The following is a 21,054-nucleotide window of genomic DNA, read 5'->3' on the forward strand; positions in this document are numbered from 1 at the left end:
CGGGGCTCGTCTCGCTGTTCGCCGACTCCGCGTCCCTTTATAGCCCGGCCCCGGCCTCGAGGCTGCTCTCCACCTACCCCCGAGCACGCTGCCTCCTGTCCTCTCCCCTCCAACGACCTCAAAAGACATCCATCGACATCAGACTCGGTCTTGTCACTTGTCCAAGTTGATTGGGATCAGTGTCCCGTGCTGCACCCAGAAGCAATCCCATCCAGACCGGGCTGCGCGGCGAGATTTAGCTCTTTGGCATCGTGAGGTGGAGCCGAAGACCCTTTCTCTGGACGCCCGAAGGATGCAGCCTCCCAGACCCCTTGGCCAGCTCTCTGTCGGTGTTCTCTCCCTCTCCCTCTCCCTCCTGCCCACTGCAGCCTCTAAGCGCTGTCTCTCCTCCAGCCCCTCTTCTGCAAGAAAAGAAAAGAAATAAAGAAAAAAAAAAAAAGGCACCGAATGTCACCGGATCGGATCGTTACGACGATGGACAGGGATTTTTCTCCCACTTCCCTTCAGCCTTCTCTGAGACTGAGATCTTTTTTTTGTGGACCACCTCTATCTCCCGGCGGAGTGAGTGACGGCCTCCTGGAATTTCTAGAAGAGCAGAGGATCAATAAGCCCTTGCAATGGCACCTGCTCTGTGAGGTGATTATTGCATTTGAATAAAGAAAGCCCCCGGTAATAAATCAAAGTAATGATTTTCTCCCGTGCAAGTTTCTTGCATGCAATGGGAGGGTCAACAAGAAAGCAATGCTACACAGCAAAGTCTGCATCTTAGCTCCCTTCTGTTCTTCCAGGACACTAGCAGTCCACAGATGTTAATTGGGAGAATGACAGATTCACATTTACTAAAATGAGGAAATGCTAGAACTCGGGGTCACTGAAAGATTCAACCGTTTATGTTGTGTAGTCTTACAACACAGGGGCAATACCCTTGTGCCACTTAATGCCCTTGGGGCCCTGTCAGACACAGAAAACCATGCTGCATGAGCCCACAATGCCAATTCTTGTGTTCTTATGCTATAAAATATTAATGATCAAGAGATTACGAGGCATTCATTAGATGCTAAATGTCATTACTCCATGATTTAATGGAACTTATTAATTAGTGCCCCACATCAATTGGTATTAATGGGATTTATATACTTCCTCTGGAATGACATCTGTAAAGGTGGAATAAGAACCTTGCTGGGATTTATTTTCATTGCTGTTTGGCCTCGGCATCTTCAGAGCATATATTTCCAGTGAAGGTTGTGTACCTCTTCTGAGCCATTCATGGATAGGTCACCTAAGCAAATCCTTCCATCATGTTGGACCCCTGTGCCCATATCTGCTGACCTGACAATGTGAATTATTGCTTGGATTTTCTCACAGCTTCAGCAAGATCTATGGGGAGCTCTAGTCTAATTAAGGAAGACAAAGAATTATAATTTTAGTGTTTCTCTCACCTATAAGCTTTTCCTTAACAGGAAACGCTAAGCTCATCAAAGGAGTCTTATCTGGATTTACACAAAAATGATGAGACTTAGAAGCCTTCTTTTATTTATACCCTATAAAATGTGTGTAAAATCCTAGATCTTTATGGATATGCAGAGAGAAATGCCTTTAACTGTAAGCCAGCAATTGACATCTGAAATTCATTCAAGGTGTCATGTGTCCTTTTATTTAAAACAAAAAAAAAACAAAACAAAAAAACAAACAAACAAAAAACACTTCTTGAGACAAAGTGATTACAAACCTTGCAAGCCCCAAGGGTGATCAAACCTTTGGTGAGAACTCATCTACATTTTCATACACTTGTCCTACAAGAAATAGTCCGCCACATTGCAGTCACCTGCTTATCCTCACACAATAACCCCGTCCCCCACTGGAGTAGACAGAAGGAAACCTCTTTTTCAGGCACTTTTGTTTGACTTTAAAGAGCATAATGTTCTGCTTTATTTTCCTAGCCACAACTCTTTGATCATACCCTTCTTAGAAAATAGCATTATTTTTGAAGTTCATTTATGTCTATGTTTAAGATCAGTCTCAGCATATAATCCAAAGGTTACTCTATGATGGATTACCCTTGATAGTATTTCATAAAAAATGTCACACATTACAAATATGGGCCAGCAGCATGTAATGAGAGCACTGCCTCTGCTGGTGCAGCCTTAACAGCATCGGCAGGGATGTGACATATGATGTGTACACAGGCTTTGCTACGGCAACTGCACGTTGCACCATCCATGTTCTTAAAATTTCTCTTTTGGATATTTCCGACAGTGAAGGATCACCCAATGACCCCCACTCTGTTAGGGGAGTGGGGATCCGAGGATGAGTGAATAGTTTCCATCTTCAAGATGCTCGCAGTCTAGTGGCCAGAGACAGTCACATCAACTGTTCCATGTGCTCTAGCAGAAATAAGAACAGTGTTGTGGGAACGTGGACAATGAAAAAACCAACAGCCTGGGGAGGCAGGCAGGCTACATAGAGACTCCTGAGTTAGTTCCAAAGGATGAGTTAAACTTTACCAAGAGGATTAGATCAGAGATACTGGCATTACAGTCAGAATATACTTCTTTGATGTATATATCTACTTCACAAGCTTGGAGGCTTTAATATTTTGGGTCACTGTAAAATAAGAACTTTTTTCTACATTTTTAAATCATAAAGCTGACATGTTCTAATGCCTGATGACAAGCTAAACGCTTGCAGATGACTAGAAGCAGAAGCGTAAGCCCGAATCCAGTCAGTGTATGAGGGCATTTAGGCTGGCAGAGAGTCAGGATGATAGGAGGTGAGGTATCCAACCGGCACAGAGTGGCCTGTCTCAGCCATGGCTGTGCTGTGACCTCAACGTTTTCAAACTTAGCTGACTCTTCTCCTGTCTTAAATTTTCTCTTTGCCGTCTCCAGATCTGATAGCCCCAGCGCATCTGTCAGGAAACCACAATGTCCAAAAAGGACAGGGACGGAGACAGGGAATTGCCATCCAGATGTCTCACCCCGTTACTGAATTCCGCATGTCCAAAAGCAAATTCTTGTAGTTCCCTACATCCAGCTGCCCCTCCCCACTTCTCCTTTCTGGGTGTTGACAGGTCATTCAAGTCACCCAGACTCAAGATTTTAGATTTATCTATCACATTCACCAAAATAATGGGGGGGGGGGTTTCCTTTGAACTGTCTTTCAGACCCAATCCTTCCTCCACATTTCTATCACTTGCCATGGCTCTGCTTCCACCGCCTTGCATGTGATTATTCTTACAGCTTCCCCTTGCCCCTGTGGTTCCAGGAGCAGCCCTGCCTGCAGTTATCCTGGATACTGTTGCCAAATGCCTCTTTCTCAAATATTACTTTGATTATGTCATCCTTCAGCTTCCAACTCTCCTTTCTAGGTTGGAGAGAATTATCCGTTACATCACTCTAGAGTCCTTCTTAATTCCCATAACATTTAAACATCCCAACTGACATGCTGGCCATGTTTAAATATTTAGAAAACAAAATACTTTTGTCTTCTGCAAACACACTTATCATAATATCTAGGTGCTTTGTGACATTCATTGTATTTCTCTTGACAGGAAGTTCTTAAATAAATATTTCCTTATAAAATGTCTGTGCATGCACACGCACACACACATACACACACACACAGAGATCTCCAATTATCACAGAGCTGTGGCAATGATTTATTGACATACCTATGCTAAGCGACCCATGCTAACCATGAATATTCTAAAAAGCTTTCAACCCTTTTTTTGCCCCAGTGCTGAGACCAAAAGCAATATCCTCCCTTATTTCAAACATTTAGATTCCAGAGAATTTAGACCATGTGGTTTTTTTTTTTAATAATAAACTTATTTTTTATTGGTGCTCAATTTGCCAACATACAGAATAACACCCAGTGCTCATCCCATCAGGTGCCCCCCTCAGTGCCTGCCACCCAGTCACCCCCACCCCCCGCCCTCCTCCCTTTCCACCACCCCTGGTTCGTTTCCCAGAGTTAGGAGTCTTCCATGTTCTGTCTCCCTTTCTGATATTTCCCACACATTTCTTCTCCCTTCCCTTCTATTCCCTTTCACTATTATTTATATTCCCCAAATGAATGAGACCATATAATGTTTGTCCTTCTCCAACTGACTTATTTCACTCAGCATAATACCCTCCAGTTCCATCCACGTTGAAGAAAATGGTGGGTATTTGTCGTTTCTAATGGCTGAGGAATATTCCACTGTATACATAGACCACATCTTCTTTATCCATTCATCTTTCGATGGACACCGAGGCTCCTTCCACTGTTTGGCTATTGTGGACATTGCTGCTAGAAACATTGGGGTGCAGGTGTCCCGGCGTTTCATTGCATCTGTATCTTTGGGGTAAATCCCCAACAGTGCAATTGCTCAGTCGTAGGGCAGGTCTATTTTTAACTCTTTGAGGAACCTCCACACAGTTCTTCCAGAGTGGCTGCACCATTTCACATTCCCACCATGTGTGGTCTAAGCAAAACCATGCCCTAGCTCTCATAACAAATGGGGCTATTTTTTTTTTAATAATATCACACATTTTTAGCATTTAATGGAAGGACATAGTCGATTATGTTGTTAATCTACAACATGTCATTTCTGCAGATGACTGAGGTATCTTGTGTTAAAGTCACCATCCTAAATTGTTCCCCTGAAACAATTTTCATTCAACAACGTATATGGAGTACCTCCAAAGTAAGTTATTGTGCTAGGTCCCACTGGCTTATGCAGAAACAAAAAAAGCATAGCCTGTAACCCTCAGGGAACTTGAGGTCAGCAGAAGAGGAAGATAGAAACGCAAGAGGCTACCAGGAAGGATTGCCTGGGATGAGTGCGATCACAGAGACTCCCACAGGAAATGTAGTACAGAGGGATTAATTTCCATTGGGAAGAATATAGGTAAGCCAAGTAGAATAGATGCTTTCTCAGTTAGGCCTTGGAGGAAAAAGGATATTTTCTATATGTGTGTCAACTCAGTCCAGGGCAAAGCCAAAAGGAAATTTTAGAAGGAGCGCCTACCACAGTGCTCTTCTCTCCCCCACGCATGTGGTAAGTCATCTTGGCAGTGCCATTTTGTCACTAACTCGAAGCCTGAAACCACAAAATACCACAAAACCCCCAAAATAGATGGTGCCTGATAAGTTTTTCATTTCAGTGACACACCACAGAATGTCACCGTTCTTTTTCACATTCCTGGATTAAGCTGTTTCCTTTTTGGAGCCTTTAAACACATATGGTGGGAAAAACGCACACACACACACATTCAGAGAAACCCATAACCATGTTAAATCCCACTCGGAGTGGGATGCTTTAGCAGATGGTGGCTTATTAATTGCCATACGTAACTGCATTCCCCGCCTTATCTGTGTGTGTGGATACCAGGTTCTGAAGTCGAGGTCTAATGCAGCTCGTTCAGGCCATGTTTGACAACCAGCACAGACTTGGCTATAGCTGAGATATTCAGTCTCCTCATGGGGTTCACTGCAGCCTGTAATGCTGCCCATGTGAACAAAAAAGCTAGTGTTTCCATGGGTCTCCCCTTTTTCTTACCCTTGAATCTCCTCTCTCAGCTGTGTCTACTCGAAGGCCCCAGGATCTGGGAACCACACAGAGGTGCTGGAGTCAGACCACCTATAATTTCCAGACTACTGCTTCCTACCTGCTAACTTTAGCCAGTTTCCTAACCTCCCCAAATCACCTAAGTTTGGAAAAACATGGATATGAACATCTACTCCGCAGGATTCATGACTACTACATGTTAGATATGCTTTCTTCCACCCCTGTGCCCACTCCCTTCTCCCTACTCCATTCGTATAAATATATAAACGTGCTTCAGAAAACCCATAACCGAATTATATGAAGCTCATATAATTTATATGTCATAAATACAAATGGCTAAATAAGTTATTAATGACATGACTTTTTTTCATATTGTATATATTATTCTTGTAGGAGAGGCAATCTGCTGTTCTCATTTGTTCAGTTAACATTTATTGAGCACCTGTGGGCCAGGAGGAGAACATTCCAGGTGAAGGGAATAGCAAATGCAAAGGTCCAGAGGCATGAAAGAGCTTTGTACCACGGAGGAACTGAAGAGGGACCACTGTAGCTAAGAGCAGGAAATAAGGCAGTGAGTGGTAGAAGATTCAGCACAGGTTAGTCAAGGGCCAGATTGTATGTAGTCCTAAAGGCCATGCTATAGAGTTTGGACTTTAGTCGAAAAAAAGCCCTTGAAGAGTTCTAAGCAGGGAAGAGCATGAGGTGATTCATGCTTTAAATGTCACTCAGAAGGCTATGAGTGACAATGAATTGGGGCTGGGGGGTGGCAGGTATGAAAATAAGGAAACCAATTGGGAGTTTGTTACAATAGTCCAGACAAGGGGTATTATTCACTTAGACTAAAAAGTCAGCAGTAGAACAGAGAAGTGGGTAGAGATTGAGGTCACAAAATTATTGTGAGTCCAGAGGAGGGAAAGGAGAAATCAAGGACCATGCCTCCATTTCTGGTCTGCTTGAACCGTGATATCATGTACGAGATGTCAGGCAAAATTCTGTTTTCGACTTGTTAGGTTTGAGATGCCATTTAGAAATCTCAGTCGGATATATGAGCCAGAGAGGAAGGAAAGGATTTTGGAAGGAAGATTTAGATTTTAGAGATGTCAGCATGTAGGTGTTATATGTATGTTGATATTTAAATTCTCAGGACTGGATGAAATTGCTTCAGGGAAAGTGTAGCTAGAAGAACTGAGAGATTTGGGTCAAAGCCTCCTTTTAGGCGCTCAAGCACCAAGACAAAGCATGTTTCCCTACCAAAGCAGGGGAGTCCAGTGACATGCTATGCTGACACAAAGAGAGATAATACAGATTCTGAGATGTGGAGTCAGAAAAACTTGGGTTCAAATTCTAGCATGTTTTTTTGTGTGTGAGGAAGAGAGATTTACTTAGCCTCCCAAACCTCTGTTTCCTCATCTGTACAATGGGGAACCAAGTAGTAATATTCTTAGGGCTGCTCTAGGAATGAATTCCACAGGGAATATGAAACACTTAGCGACCTAGTGATTGTAAAGTCTGACTTCTAATAATGCTCGAGATATGAATGGTGGCTGTTGTCATTTATCATCTCCAACAATAACATTTGGTGGCTGCTCACATTTGCAAGCCATAATCCTAGGTATAGTACAGGCCATCACTCTCCCAAGGATTGTGCCCTAATGAAAAGAATGGAGGCCTACTATAAGACCCCTAAAAACATAAATCGTCTGTAGTATTGGTGGAATAATGGGCACTCAACAGTATGAGAAACCATTATGCTCTTTCAATAGACTCTTTTGTTATGAGCCCATAAAAGAGGTTTAATGCTATTTTGTGAATAGCCAAAATAAGCTGCCAGAGTACGATAAGGTATCTCCATTTCTCAAGGTCTTTAAATGGACTAGATAGAAATGCCTCTGTAGAAATGACAGCCCATGGCTACTGCATTCTATGTGTACCAATCATGTTAGGAGAATACAGGGAGGGTCTGGACTTTCCCCTCCCTATGCAAGGGGCTGAGGAAACACAGAGAGGGCAAGGGGACACTAAGCCAGGGGTGGATAGCATCTGGAGGAGAGAAATAAAAGAGACAGACTCCTTATAAGGACAGGGAGAAAAAAAAGCAAAGACTCCAGGACTCAAGGCTCAGCCACATGCAGCTGCTAGAAGTCAGAAGGAAGTTCTCCACAAACAATGAGGAATCCAAACTTGGACACAGGAGCTAGGTCAATGTTCCAAATTCACACTCTCAAGACCAGGAGACAAAGATTGAGTTGAATGTCCCTGAAAATGGTGAATTTAGCACAAGTCTGCAGGCACATGCCCCTACCTCAGAGAGGTCACCATCCTGGACAACTCTGTTTTTACCTTCAATTCTTGCTTTGGATAAACCTCTTGAGAAAGTTATTTGGGTCCAGGTAATCATTAGCCAGTCCATAAATAGCTATCAGGAATGAGATACTCTGAAGAATACATAACACTGTGTTGTATTCTTTATGGCTGTCAGTATGCCAAGGATTTCATCCTACACTGTGGAGTGTAATCATCTGATGTGCATGGTGCTTGGAGAACCATCCTGTGCTTTTGGAAGGAGTCACCAGTTTGGTAGGACTTGGCACATACCTCCCCATAGCTGCACCTGAGCCCCTGTAATGAATGGATGCCACGTGGCATTGAGGGTCACTCAAGTGGAGAAGCAAATGAAAGCTTGAGGACAAATTACCATCTCACCTCCAACTATTGGTATGGAGAGGTAGGACCTTGTCAGGGTCAGATTTATGAGGCTGATTAAAAAAGAGAGAGAGGAAATGCACCAATGGCCAAAAAGGAATCCAAGTAGGTGGCTTTGATGTATGAGTTCCATCTGCCTAATTTATTTGGTGTCTGCAATCTGTATGTGATCAAGAGCCTTGGATTATGTGAGTGGCAAGTCAGGGAGGGGGTTGGCAGTAGGGGGGATGTTTCTTAGTGTTTTCCAGCCAGCTTACCATGTGCCCTTGTGAATCCCACTGAAACAAAAACACAACAGAAAGGGACTGTCTCCTAAGAATTCTAGTATTTAGCTAAAAGAAACTCCTGAAGTTTTTTAAACATTGAATCTTAGTCCAATTTCAAGGAGTTGCTTTCTGGATATTTAGGGAAATTCTTTAATTTCTCAATTTCCTTTACAGTCTATTTTCTTGGTCCCGAATTTTGTGGGGATAGTTTTAATTACTTACTTTTCCCACTCCCTCTCAGCACCTTACCCTTTTCCATTTCATATCAGTCACTTTCGCCAAGCTCAGCTTCTTTGTGTCAATAAAATGAGAACTTAAAATGGCTCTTATGACAGAATTGTTAACTGGGTTTGTAGAACACCCTTTAAAATGTTATATTTGGTAGCAATGACAGCAAACGAGACATGGAATCCCGAAAGGGGGAGATCAACCCAGAACATAGCCAGCATCAGAACTAAGGCTATCTAAGGTGCCCAGCAATTATTTTTTTAAAGATTTTATTTATTTATTCATGAGAGACACACACACACACAGAGATAGAGATAGAGAGAGAGAGAGAGAGAGGCAGAGACACAGGCAGAGGGAGAAGCAGGCTCCAGGCAGGGAGCCTGACATGGGACTCAATCCCCAGTCTCCAGGATCACGCCCTGGGCTGAAGGTGGTGCTAAACCCTGAGCCACCTGGGCTGTCCAGTTCCTGGCAATTAAAATGAAGTTTGGAAGAAGAAGAACTATAGAAATTGCTCTCAAGACAAAGGAAAAAGAGACGGCAATAACAAATAGTAAGCAATCAAGAAATATTATCTATGTACTATTATACTATAAATTTGTAGGTAGAAGCTGCACAAAATAAGCAACATACCAAGCAGTAGGCACAGGTCAGAGTTGATTGGAACAATAACTCCCAAGCCTTGGTGGGTTCAGGTATTTAAGGATTTGGAAGGCTCATGCTTAGGAGAATGGCCATTTCCACAATTCCCTGATCTTCTTGCCTACTTCTTTCTTTCTTTCTTTCTTTCTTTCTTTCTTTCTTTCTTTCTTTCTTTCTTTCCTTTCTTTCTTTCGATTTTACTTATTTATTTATTTTAGAGGTCAGGGAGGGGCAGAGGAAGGGAGACAATCTCAAGCAGATTCCACTCTGAACATGGAGCTGACCTATGACTCAATCTCAGGACAATGAGATCATGACTTGAGCCAAAATCAAGAGTTGAGGTTCAGCTGATGGAGTCACCCAGGTGCCCCTTGCTTACTACTTTCTATGTATTATCATGGAGTTCCATAAAGATCTATAGAATAATAGTATGCATCTGACATTTGTTGATAACATATTATTTGCTAGATACTTTCTAAGCACTTTATATTTTTTCTTATTTAGTCATTATAATAATAATAATAATAAGTAGTAGTAGTAGTAGTACTATCATTATCCCTATTTTACAAATGAGGAGATTGAAACACAGAGCAGGGACAAAAATTGTCCAAGGTCGTACCTTTAGTAAGTGGCAGAGCCAGGGCTGAAGCCTGCATGGTGTGACTCCAGGGCCTGCACTCTTAACTATTATTTGTATCATTAATAGAGACATGACAGTGTTTTGGAATAGATGATAATGGTAGAGGAACAAGAAGTGGTGGAATGATTCTGGATAGATATTGAAAGTAGAGCTAAAAGGATTTTCAGATGTGTGGTGTGTGGTGTGAGAAAGGGACCAGGTGGAGCTGTCATCAACAGACATGGGAAAGGCTATGGAAAGTATAGGTTGGAACAGGGACAACTTCAGGAGCCTAGTTTGGGGTGCATTAAGTTTGAGATGCCTATTAGATATCTAAGTGGAGATGTCTACTGAGCAACTAAAGATACACCTCTAAGGCTCAGGGGAAGAGTTCAGGCAAAAGATATAAATTTTTTAATATGTATTTATTTATTTATTTGAGAGAGACAGTATGCATGAACGGGGGGAAGGGCAGAAGGAGAGGGAGAGAATCTCAAGCAGATTCCATGCTGAGTGCCGAGCTAATGCCCCCTTGATCTCACAACCCTGAGATCATGACCTGAGCTGAAATCAAGAAAGAGTTGGATATTTAATCAACTATGCTACCCAGGCACCCCTAAAGATACCAATTTGATACCCAACAGGATCCACATATTGATGGCACTTTTAAACCATGAGGCTGGATGATATCGCCCAGGTAGGGAGTGTTGAGAGAAAAGAGAAGAGGGTCAAGGATTGAGAAGGGAAAACCGCTACAAGTTGAGGTCAAGGAGATGGGTAGGAGCCAGCAAAGGAGACTGAAACGAGTAGCTAGAGAGATAAGAGAGTGTGGAGTCCTGGAAGCTAAGTGAAGAAAGTTTCAAATAGGAGACAGTCATCAAGATCTCAGCTTGTGATTGGTCAAGCAAGATAAAAAAAGAGAACTGAGCATTGGATTTAGCAAAATGGACGCTTTTGGTGACCTTAATAAAGCTTAATAAAGTGGACCTTAAATTTCAGCCGAGTGATGGATATATAAACTTGAGTGGTATGCATTTGAGAGAGACTAGGAGGAGAGAAGTTGGGGCCGGGAATAGATCACTTTTCCAAAGAATTTTGCCATGAAGTGAAGGGGGAAAAAAATGGATACTAAGAGAGGTGGAAGAGGGATTAAGAGAAAATTTGTTTGTTTTACTAAAGATGGGAAGATAACAGCATGTTTGTATGCTGATGGAAATGATCCAGGAGGGATGGAGAAATTGATACAGAAAAGAGAAGCAGAGTTGCTGGTGTAAAGTCAGTGAATGGCCTATAGTAGATGATGGAGAGGTTGTCTTAGGTAGGTGAATGCAGAGTTCATCCCTAGTAACAGTGGAAGGAATTGAGGACAAGATGACAGTTGCAGGAAGATGGGTGGGTGGATGATTGGACCTTATGGAAGTTCTCTGCTGATCTATATTATGCTCAGAAAATGTTAATGTGTTCAGAGGAAGGAGAAATCTTATAAATAGAGATGGCCAAAGAAGTACTGATGAGGAAATTGGGACTTGAGCTTTGAAAGATCTATGGGAGTAAATTGGTAGAGAGGAAGAGAATATTTCAGGGATGGAAAACCACGTGCACCCAGATATAGTAACGAACAAGGTTATGTTTCTGGGACAGTAAGCATCCTGGTCCTGCTAAAATGGAAAGTTTGTGATGAAAAGTTTAGGATAAATTTGGAAATATTGATTAGATTCAGACTGTAGAGGCTTTAAACAACACCAAGATCTTAGGCAATGAAGACAAGTAGAATGATTGATGAAAAAGGGAGATTAGGAATTACTCTAGCACTAGCAGTGAAGTAAATAGTGAAGACTTTAGATCCCACAGGCCTGCATGACGAGAGTCATGATGGTAGCAATGGACACAAAGGAAAAGATGCCAGAAACATTATGAATGAAAATGGTGAATAGGTCAATCAAAGGGGAAAGAAAGAGACACAAATGCTAGAGATTCAAGCCAAGATGACAAGGACAATGATGGATCTGTTGACTAAAATAAATAAACAACATTTAACTAAGCAAGTAGGTAAATAAATCAGAAGGGAGAATAGATTTGGAGGCCTAAGCTCTGGCCTTTTGAGTTTGAGAGGACAGAAGAATATCTGTATGGAAATGTCCGCCAGCTAGCTAGACAAGCAGATTTAGCAGGTATCCAGTTAGAGGTGACTAAGCTGAGAAATCTGTGGGAGGTGGTGTAGACAAGGAGAGCAGGGGCTGTGTCTGGAGGCCAGGAAGAGGTAAAGGACAAGGAACCAGGGTCTGGCAGCATGCTGTGAGTGAATCAGGAGAGTCACACAAGCCAAGGACAGGGAGTTTCAAGAAGGGCCTGCTCAGTGGTATCAAGAATTGCAGAAACACCCAGCAGTCGGTAGAAGGGACCGACTAGAACGGGCCTCAGTGACAGGATCCCTGGGGCCTTCAGCAGATTAGTATCAATAGAGAGGTTAAGGCAGAAATAAAACTTCTGGGGTCTGAAGGATGAACAGAAGTTGAAGAGGTTGAGGGTGGGGGGTGGGGAGGTAACATATGTTGATTAATTTTTGTAGAACTCTGGCAGTCAAAGGAGGGAGAGGAATCATTCTATAACTAGAGGTCAGAAAGGTTAAAGTTTTTGAAGGTAAACAAAGCTCATCTATGTTTGAAGGAAAGACATGGAGAAGGAGAGACCAGAGTTACCCCTAAGATGGAAATTAAATTGATAATTTGAATAAAGAAAAAGTGGTATAATTATTATTGTTATTTCTTGCCTATAATAAAATTTAATTTGTCACAGACTGATTTGAGATCAAATGAGGGATTTTTTTAGATCTATGTATACCCCAGTAGGCCTGAGGGAGACAAAAAAGAAGTCTAAAGGTAGAAGCTTCCTTTTTCTATCTCAGTGAAGACATAAACTTTGAGATTTGATAGAACAGAGTAATTCTTCTCCCTGCTCTTGAACCTATGAATATGTTACCTTACATGGAAAATGGGACTTGGCAGACATGATTAAAAATCACGAAATAGGGAGAGATCCTAGATTATCCAACGGAGTCCCATCTAATCACATGCATCCTTAAAACCAGAGAACCTTTCGCAGCTTTAATCAGAGAGATGTGTACAATGAGAGTCGGGTTAGAGAAATGTGTTGTTGCTGGCTTTGAACACGGAGGAAATAGGCCACAAGCCAAAGAATGCAGGAAGCTTCTGGAAGCTGAAAAAGGCACAACAGATTCTCCCCCAGAGCTTTTTGAAAGGAACACAGCCATGCCAATGCCTTGGCTTTTTAGCCTGGCAAGACTAATTCTGGATGTCTGACCTACAGAACTGTAAGATAACAAATTGTCTTGTCTTACATCCTTCAGGTGGTGGTAATTTGTTATAGCAGCAACTGGAAACTAATACAGTTTTCAGACAGGTAGACTACAACTCACCACCACTTCCCCTCCTCCTTTACCCAGATTCCTCTTTGACCATGCTCCAAGAGTCTACTGAAGTCCAAGAGATGACAATTAAATTCCTAACAGCTGGAGCCTGAATGTCTGAGTCAATCCCCCTGAGCTCCAGGCAGCCCTTTTTCTCAGGCATTTATTTTGGCTAAGTACTCCTTCCCTCCCCCAAAGTGGTGCTCTCACTGCCATCCAGGAAGAGGAGAGAGGTTTGACAGTAAAAATAGCGGATGCTCCAGAAAGCAACAGAGAAATCTGAGGGCAAACAATTGTCCGTTACCATCACAGGAAAGATGCATCCAGTGAGTTCTTGAGATGTGTACAGAACCATGAGCTGTTTCCCGTCTCAAACAGCTGGGAAGATTTTTTTTTCCTTTCAGCTTCACATTGAACTCAATCATCATGGATTTCTACCTGGTGTTTAACAGAATGAAGCCTATGTAACTATTGCTCCAATTACCTAAACCCAAGTTATCAAGGCCCTAGCAGTTGCATTTGGACTCTACACATTGACTCAAAAAAAGAACTCAAGTTTTGGGATCCCTGGGTGGCGCAGCGGTTTAGCGCCTGCCTTTGGCCCAGGGCGCGATCCTGGAGACCCGGGATCGAATCCCACATCGGGCTTCCGGTGCATGGAGCCTGCTTCTCCCTCTGCCTATGTCTCTGCCTCTCTCTCTTTCTCTCTCTGTGACTATCATAAATAAATAAAAATTAAAAAAAAAAAAAAAGAACTCAAGTTTTTTGAGAATTACTTACAAGGCAGGTATATCCTGGGTGAGCAGTATTGATCCAGAGGAGGAATTTATTGTACAGTAGGAAAGAAAGACATCAAGGGTAACCAGTAGAAATAAAAAGAGCTAAGTTAATAAACCCAGGGGAATGTGGACAGATCATGAATTTTTTACGGAGAAACAGCCAAAAACAAAAAACAAAATAGGAAAGAGTTTTGTATGGTGACAGATATTAACTACACTGACTGTGGTGAGCATCTCCTAATGTTTGTAACTGTCAAATAGCCATGTTGTACACCTAAAATAAAATTTTGTATGTCAACTATACTTCAATAAAAAAAGAATTAAAACTTTAAAAAAGCTATCATAAAAAAAAAAGAGAAAATAGGAAGGAGAAACCAAAGAATGTTTATATTCTTAACACTAAAAAAGTTGAAAAGTGTCAAGAACACAATTGGGGTTTAGTCATAGAGTACAGGAGAATTCAACTGAAATTAAATTATACCTGCCTGGTCTCTGTTGCTCCGGCATTAGGACTTATTTCCCTTGTTAATGATGTTGTGATAAGAAAAAAGTATATTGAGCAGCCCAGGTGGCTCGGCGGTTTAACGCTGCCTTCAGTCCAGGGCGTGATCCCAGAGACTCAGGAAACAGTCTCACGTTAGGCTCCCTGCATGGAGCCTGCTTCTCCCTCTGCCTGTGTCTCTGCCTCTCTCTCTCTCTCTCTCTGTCTCTATGAATAAATGAATAAAATCTTTAAAAAAATTTTAAAGTATATTAGTTATTAAAAGTTGGGCTACATGTGCCTAATTAGCACCATTTTGAGAGGAGATCTGAGTAGGGGGTTGGAAGAAGGGTATTTGTGTAGCCATAAATGGGGTCATGAAAGAAAGAAATTAGGATTAACTTGAACTCTTCCAGCAGAGAGAGCCCAGAAACCTGATGCTTCTCTGGCTGAACCAGAAAATGGGCATAGGTGTTGTTAAAAAGGGTGTTTGTATATAAACATTGTTTTGCCAGTCTATGTGGAAGTAAATCCTCAATACATAGGCCAATGTATTGGCCTCTCATTCATTTGGGGAATATAAATAATAGTGAAAGGGAATATAAGGGAAGGGAGAAGAAATGTGTGGGAAATATCAGAACATAAAGACTCCTAACTCTGGGAAATGAACTAGGGGTGGTGGAAGGGGAGGAGGGCGGGGGGTGGGGGTGAATGGGTGACCCCTCATGCTCTGTGACTTACCCTGACTCACTATTGTTCAAGAGAATGTACCACCTAGGTGGGTAAGTGTCAAAGAGAATAGAGTCAGTGGCATTAATCATTCATTGTAAAAATGAAACCAATGTTCAACAATAAATGTGGGTAATTTTTGATGCTTAAGGGTACCACAAGTTACAGCAAACAAATTCATTGATCCTGATCATATCATTACATAAGTCATTCCTAAAAAAATAAAGATGTGTGTTTATTTGTGCATTTTTCAGGGATCTTTTCTCTCTAATGAGATAAGGGGAGGGGCAAGGGTTCAAGGGCAAAGGGGCAATAATGTGATAGATCTTTTGCAACTTTAAGATGCATTTTTTGTTGAAATTCCATGGTACTTATATTAAGGTTTATATTTTATCTTTTGGTACCTGGATAAAAGGTAGATAGTGAGAGGTGTGTATATATATCAACTTGCACACACTCTCATACATTTATAAATATATGCTATCTCTCATCTAGACAGGTGAGTTAATGTATGTGTGTATGTATAAGGGGGTGGAGTGGAGAGGCCAGAAAAATCCTACCACTAAGAAACCACCGCCACCTGGAAATTGTATTGATTGCAGGAAAACTGAAAAAAAAAAAAAAAAAAAAAAAAAAAAAACAAGCTATCTCACATGACAAAGTAATCTAGTGGTCTTGGAAGAAAAAAAACATATAAACAAGGCTTTCCAAGTAAATTAATAAGTAAATAAATAAGCTTTTCCCATATTTACTAATGCCAAATCAGTGATCTGCAATGAAAGAGGAATATGTTAACACACATTATACAGAGTGATATGTTATAGATCTAATATTATCAGCACTCCTGTTTGCCAACTCTTTGCTTGTTTTAGAGGTTAACCTAATTTATATCAGTCTATATTAAGCACATATTTATTCTGATGCTTTGACCTCTGGGGCTTTGTTGACCTTGAAGAGACTGCCCTTCCCGGGGCTAACCAGTTCCTAGAGAGTAAAAACCTCACCAGCCTTTCATAGGCAGACCAACCAATGCCAAGCCATACCTAAACCATCTTCTTTACTGGGCTTTCACATGGTGAGCCATGATTCCCCTGCCCTCATCAGGTACCAGACAACTAGGGACAGCCCCTCTACCCCAGACTCACTGGAATTATTCCAACTAGCCAATCCTAAACTCCTTTATCCAGCCTCACCTGTTTCTTCCAGGGGAAACCATAATAAAAGCTGTGTTTTCCCCTCATTCCCTCTACCTCCTGACTGTCCCTGGTGCTACCCTGTGCCCCCACCCCCATGGAATGGCATAGCCCCTCCTCTTGGGAACTGCCAATAACAATCTTATCAATGGCAGTCATCTCATGATCTATTGGCCTCACCATACCAGTCTTTTTTCACAGGGCTGCGGTCTTGGAAGAAAAAACATATAAACAAGTCTTTCCAAATTAATTAATTAATTAATTAATTAATAAGACAGCCCTGGGATCCGGCCCACCTTGGGCTCCCTGCTCAGCGGGGAGCCTGCTTCTCCTTCTTCCTGCCCCCTACTCATGTTCTCTCACTATCTCTCTCTTTTTCTCTCTCTCTTAAATAAATAAATAAATAAATAAATAAATAAATAAATAAAATCTTTAAAAAAATCTCTTCACAAATATATAGATCTTTACTTATACCTCAGTATGCTAAGAGAAAGGATGTCTGCCATTTTTTATAACAGAAGTATCCTTGAACATATCCATGGAGTTGTTCCAGAGTTAATTTGGGGTGGGGGATAGAAGTATTTACTTGGTTTCATTTAAGTCATGGTACACTTTTTTTTTTTTTTTAAGATTTTATTTATTTATTCACAAGAGACACAGAAAGAGAGAGGCAGAGACACAGGCAGAGGGAGAAGCAGGCTCCATGCAGGGAACCCGACGTGGGACTGGATTCTGGGACTCCAGGATCATGCCCTGGGCCAAAGGCAGGCACTAAACCACTGAGCCACCCAGGGATCCCCATGGTGTACTTTTATACATTGAACACTTCCCCAACCTGGTTTTCTGGTTGAGGAACGTGAGACCTAGAAAAATAGTGATTTATCTAGAATTAATGGCTGACCGGGGATAGAATCCCTATCTGACTCCTACTGCAATTCTGCTCAAACTAGTTGTGTGACTTAGAGCACGTCAACTAACTTTCCTAAACCTCAACTACTTTTTCTGAAAATATGGATCATAGTATCCCTTCCCAGCTTCGTTGAATTATTCAAGAGTGGAAAGTGCTGTGTAAACTAGGAAATGAATAATGTATATTATTAATAGTATCATTAAGCTGATAGAATAAAGGGGGCAGATCAATAAAGAGCTTAGACTTATAGTTCTATCTTCTCTCAGAAAACAGAACTCTCATTCTAGAAACATACTGGGATGAAATGCTTCGACCAGTAGCCTGGAGCGACTGTAGAACCTCTATTTGTAATTATGGATTTATTCTTTTTGGCTACTATGTAATCCCAGGATTACTTTGGGGATATTGACTGAAAACCTTTTAAATTATTTAATCTCTTTTTACAAATATGTATTTAGGTACAGAAGTAATACATATTAATTGCAAACTTTCCAGCAATACAGAAATGCAGAAAGCTAAGGTGATCATCCCTACCTCACCTTCCCCAGTTCCAAACCCCAAAGGCAGCACTGTTATAAGCATATAGTTTTTTAAAACACAGAAATAGGGTCAAATCATACATATGATATATATGTATATATGCCCTTCGGTATGTTTCCTTCAACAATCTATGGTGGACATGCAGAAGGGCTAAAATAAAAAGTATAAGAAACAGCAGGTGTGAGTGAGGATGCATACTGTTGGTGGGAATGCAAACTGGTAAACCACTGTGGAAAATAGTATGGAGGTTCCTCAAAAAATTAAAAATAGAACTACCATACGATCCACTAATCGCACTACTGGGTATTTACCTGAGGGATATAAGAACACTAAGCAAAAGGATATATACACCCCTGTTTATTGTAGCTTTATTTACAATAGCAAATTATGGAAACAATCCAAGTGTCCATTGACAGACAAATGGATAAAGAAGAGGAGGTACATAATGGAATATTATTCGGGCCATAAAAAAGAAGGAAATCTTGCCATCTGCAAGTACCTATCTTGTTGAGCACTGAGTAATATACGAAAATGTTGAATCACTATATTGTACACTCAAAACAAATATGACATTGTATGTTAACTACGCTGGAATTAAAATAAAACACATTTTTTAAAAATATACATGGACATCTGTCTCCGTGTATATTTGCTTTTCACAGCTGCATAGTACTCCACTGCATGGCTACAGCATCATTTGCAGCCTCCTCTCATTTAGGTTGTTTCCAATTTGTCCTTCTTACACATGATTCCATAATTAGCTTCACGGTATATCTATTTGTGGACATTTGTTTGAGTATCTCTGTAAAATTGACCCTGTAAGTCAAAGGATAAACCCTTTGGGAGGAATCAGAGAACCCAGACTTTTGTGTTTTCGCTTTAAGTAACCGTCTTGACTTTCATCTTTCCTTCTTCACCAGCTACGCCTCCAGGCAGACAATTGTGCACAAGCCCAAGGCTGATGCAGTCTAGATGGTACAGAGTTGGTAGCAGCACTAGAATAGCGCCCGTTGCATAAGAGGGGTTATCTGGCGTGCTCTGCAGAGTGACTCAGCCCTCATATCATGTGCCTGTCCCTGTCAAACTCCACGTTCCTGCCGACTCGAGGCATCTGTGTGTATAATAAAGCTTTTGACAACAGCAGCCTAGGGTTGCTTTAAATACACCAGGGAGGTCACATCACAATTAGTGAACATTCATAAATAACTTCCTAATGAATAAAATCAAGAGGACACCACAACTCCCATTCCGCAATAAGGTCAGAATCATTCACCATTTGGAGGTGGACTATCGATCCCCCCATCAGCCAGGTGAGGCTCTGGCACACCCAGGGCGCAGTTCTTCTCAGGGGACTGTTCACCACACAGCTTCTCTCAGCTCCCACAGTCCCAGCCTATGCATCTGAACTTCAACTTCTGAGAAAATGCTGGAACAAATCCCAATTTTTGGAGTTATCTTCGGTCTCAAGGCAATATTTTCAGGAGTCCAGTTGTATTTATTGAACATTCATGGACAAATTCCTAATGCATCCAATTTTCTAGATCAACTATAATTCACCTGTTACATTTGGACTTTGGGCTATGCTACAGTTTTGCTAAATTGAAACGCTTCTTATGCTCAAAGGTTTCCCCGGTGTTCAAAAGCAAAATTGGTTTCCCATAAAAACTTGGCATCACTATCATTAATTAACAGAAAGCAGAATGCCTCCGTGTGTTTACCTTCACAAAGTGTATCCATGCAATGCATTTCTTTCCCAGAGGCATAGTTTATTCCTATAGACCCAAAATTAAGAGTGTATTAAAAAATAAATGCATGTCTTTCACCAGCAGGGAAGTTTTGAGAAGTAGACTAATATATTTCATGAACAGACATCAGACACAGGGGTGTGAAAATTCAACAGAGCCTCTCACTATGAGAAAGTAAATTATGTTAAATCATGCACTTTATCTGAGACTACTTTTCTGTGGCTTGATCCAATTTGCCCAACAATGTATGGGCTGGTCAGCCAGCTTCATTAGCTAGCTTTTTGTCTGATCCAACTTGTTAGTAACATGAGGTAGAGGCGTGCGTGTGTGTGCATATGCACCCATGTGCATGTGATTTCATTACTAGGTATAACAATAAGTACTCCCAGAACTTTGAAACCTTAAAGTTAGAATTCTTTGAAAGACTGGTGCTGGAAAGTAAGAGTATAATAAAGGTTCTCTGTGTGGTTTCTTTTCAGTTGGCATAATTTGAGTCATTATACATCTAAATCCATGAACCATACTGGAGTATTAGGTTTCTAGATGCAAGAGATGATTTAATGGCATAATCTGGAGCCTTCATGACTTTTATAACTAGGTTAGGATGTGTAAGTGATAATGATAAACACTAGATGTTTGACAAACACTTACTGACTTTAATTAGAGATGATCGCTTCCCTTTACTATTGATATGTTGTGATCGATTGAGAACATAAAATATTTGAATTCAAAAATCCTACTCAGTATCCTTCAGACTTGTCACTCAGAAGAAGCAAGAAGTACGGTGGGACTTGCAGTTGAAGGAAATGGCCTTGTTGGCAGTTCTCTTTTCTTTTCCCCTTCTGTTGAAATCAGGGCCTGAGCCAAACAGAGCAATGCCATGTGTCTTGGGAGCGCTGAGTAACATCAATTCTATTAAACTGAAAATGGGACAGAGCCCAGACTTAGGCAGGCAGTGAGGCTTGCTGGGGCCTTGGCAGCAAAGGACAGGCAGGAATGGGCATCGTGAAGCAGAGTCAAAGCCAGACCAGCTGCAAACTCGAGGTTTCTGAGTCCAGTGTGACAGTGCTCCCTCCACGGCAGGTACAGGGGCCCCAGGGCCTGCAAGATCCCCTCCCCTCTTCCCATCACACACCCTGCTAGAGCCCTGCCTGCCCTGGGTACTTCCCAGCCATGCATTTCAGCTCTAGTTCCTACCTGGGCACCCTGTACATCTGTATTTTTGTAGAGTAACCCACCCC

General features: G+C 41.5%; 1 long non-coding RNA gene across 1 annotated transcript; it reads right to left on the reverse strand.

Annotated features, from left to right (window-relative positions):
* Positions 1-234: 234 nt before the first annotated feature.
* LOC144280942 (uncharacterized) lies at positions 235-938 on the reverse strand. The gene is made up of 2 exons (XR_013349391.1): positions 545-938; positions 235-401 (listed from the first exon to the last, which is right to left on the reverse strand). It is a non-coding gene; the product is annotated as an uncharacterized LOC144280942 (long non-coding RNA).
* Positions 939-21,054: the final 20,116 nt, after the last annotated feature.

This window comes from Canis aureus, chromosome 12, assembly GCF_053574225.1.
Source record: "Canis aureus isolate CA01 chromosome 12, VMU_Caureus_v.1.0, whole genome shotgun sequence".
NCBI classification, from domain to species: domain Eukaryota; kingdom Metazoa; phylum Chordata; class Mammalia; order Carnivora; family Canidae; genus Canis; species Canis aureus.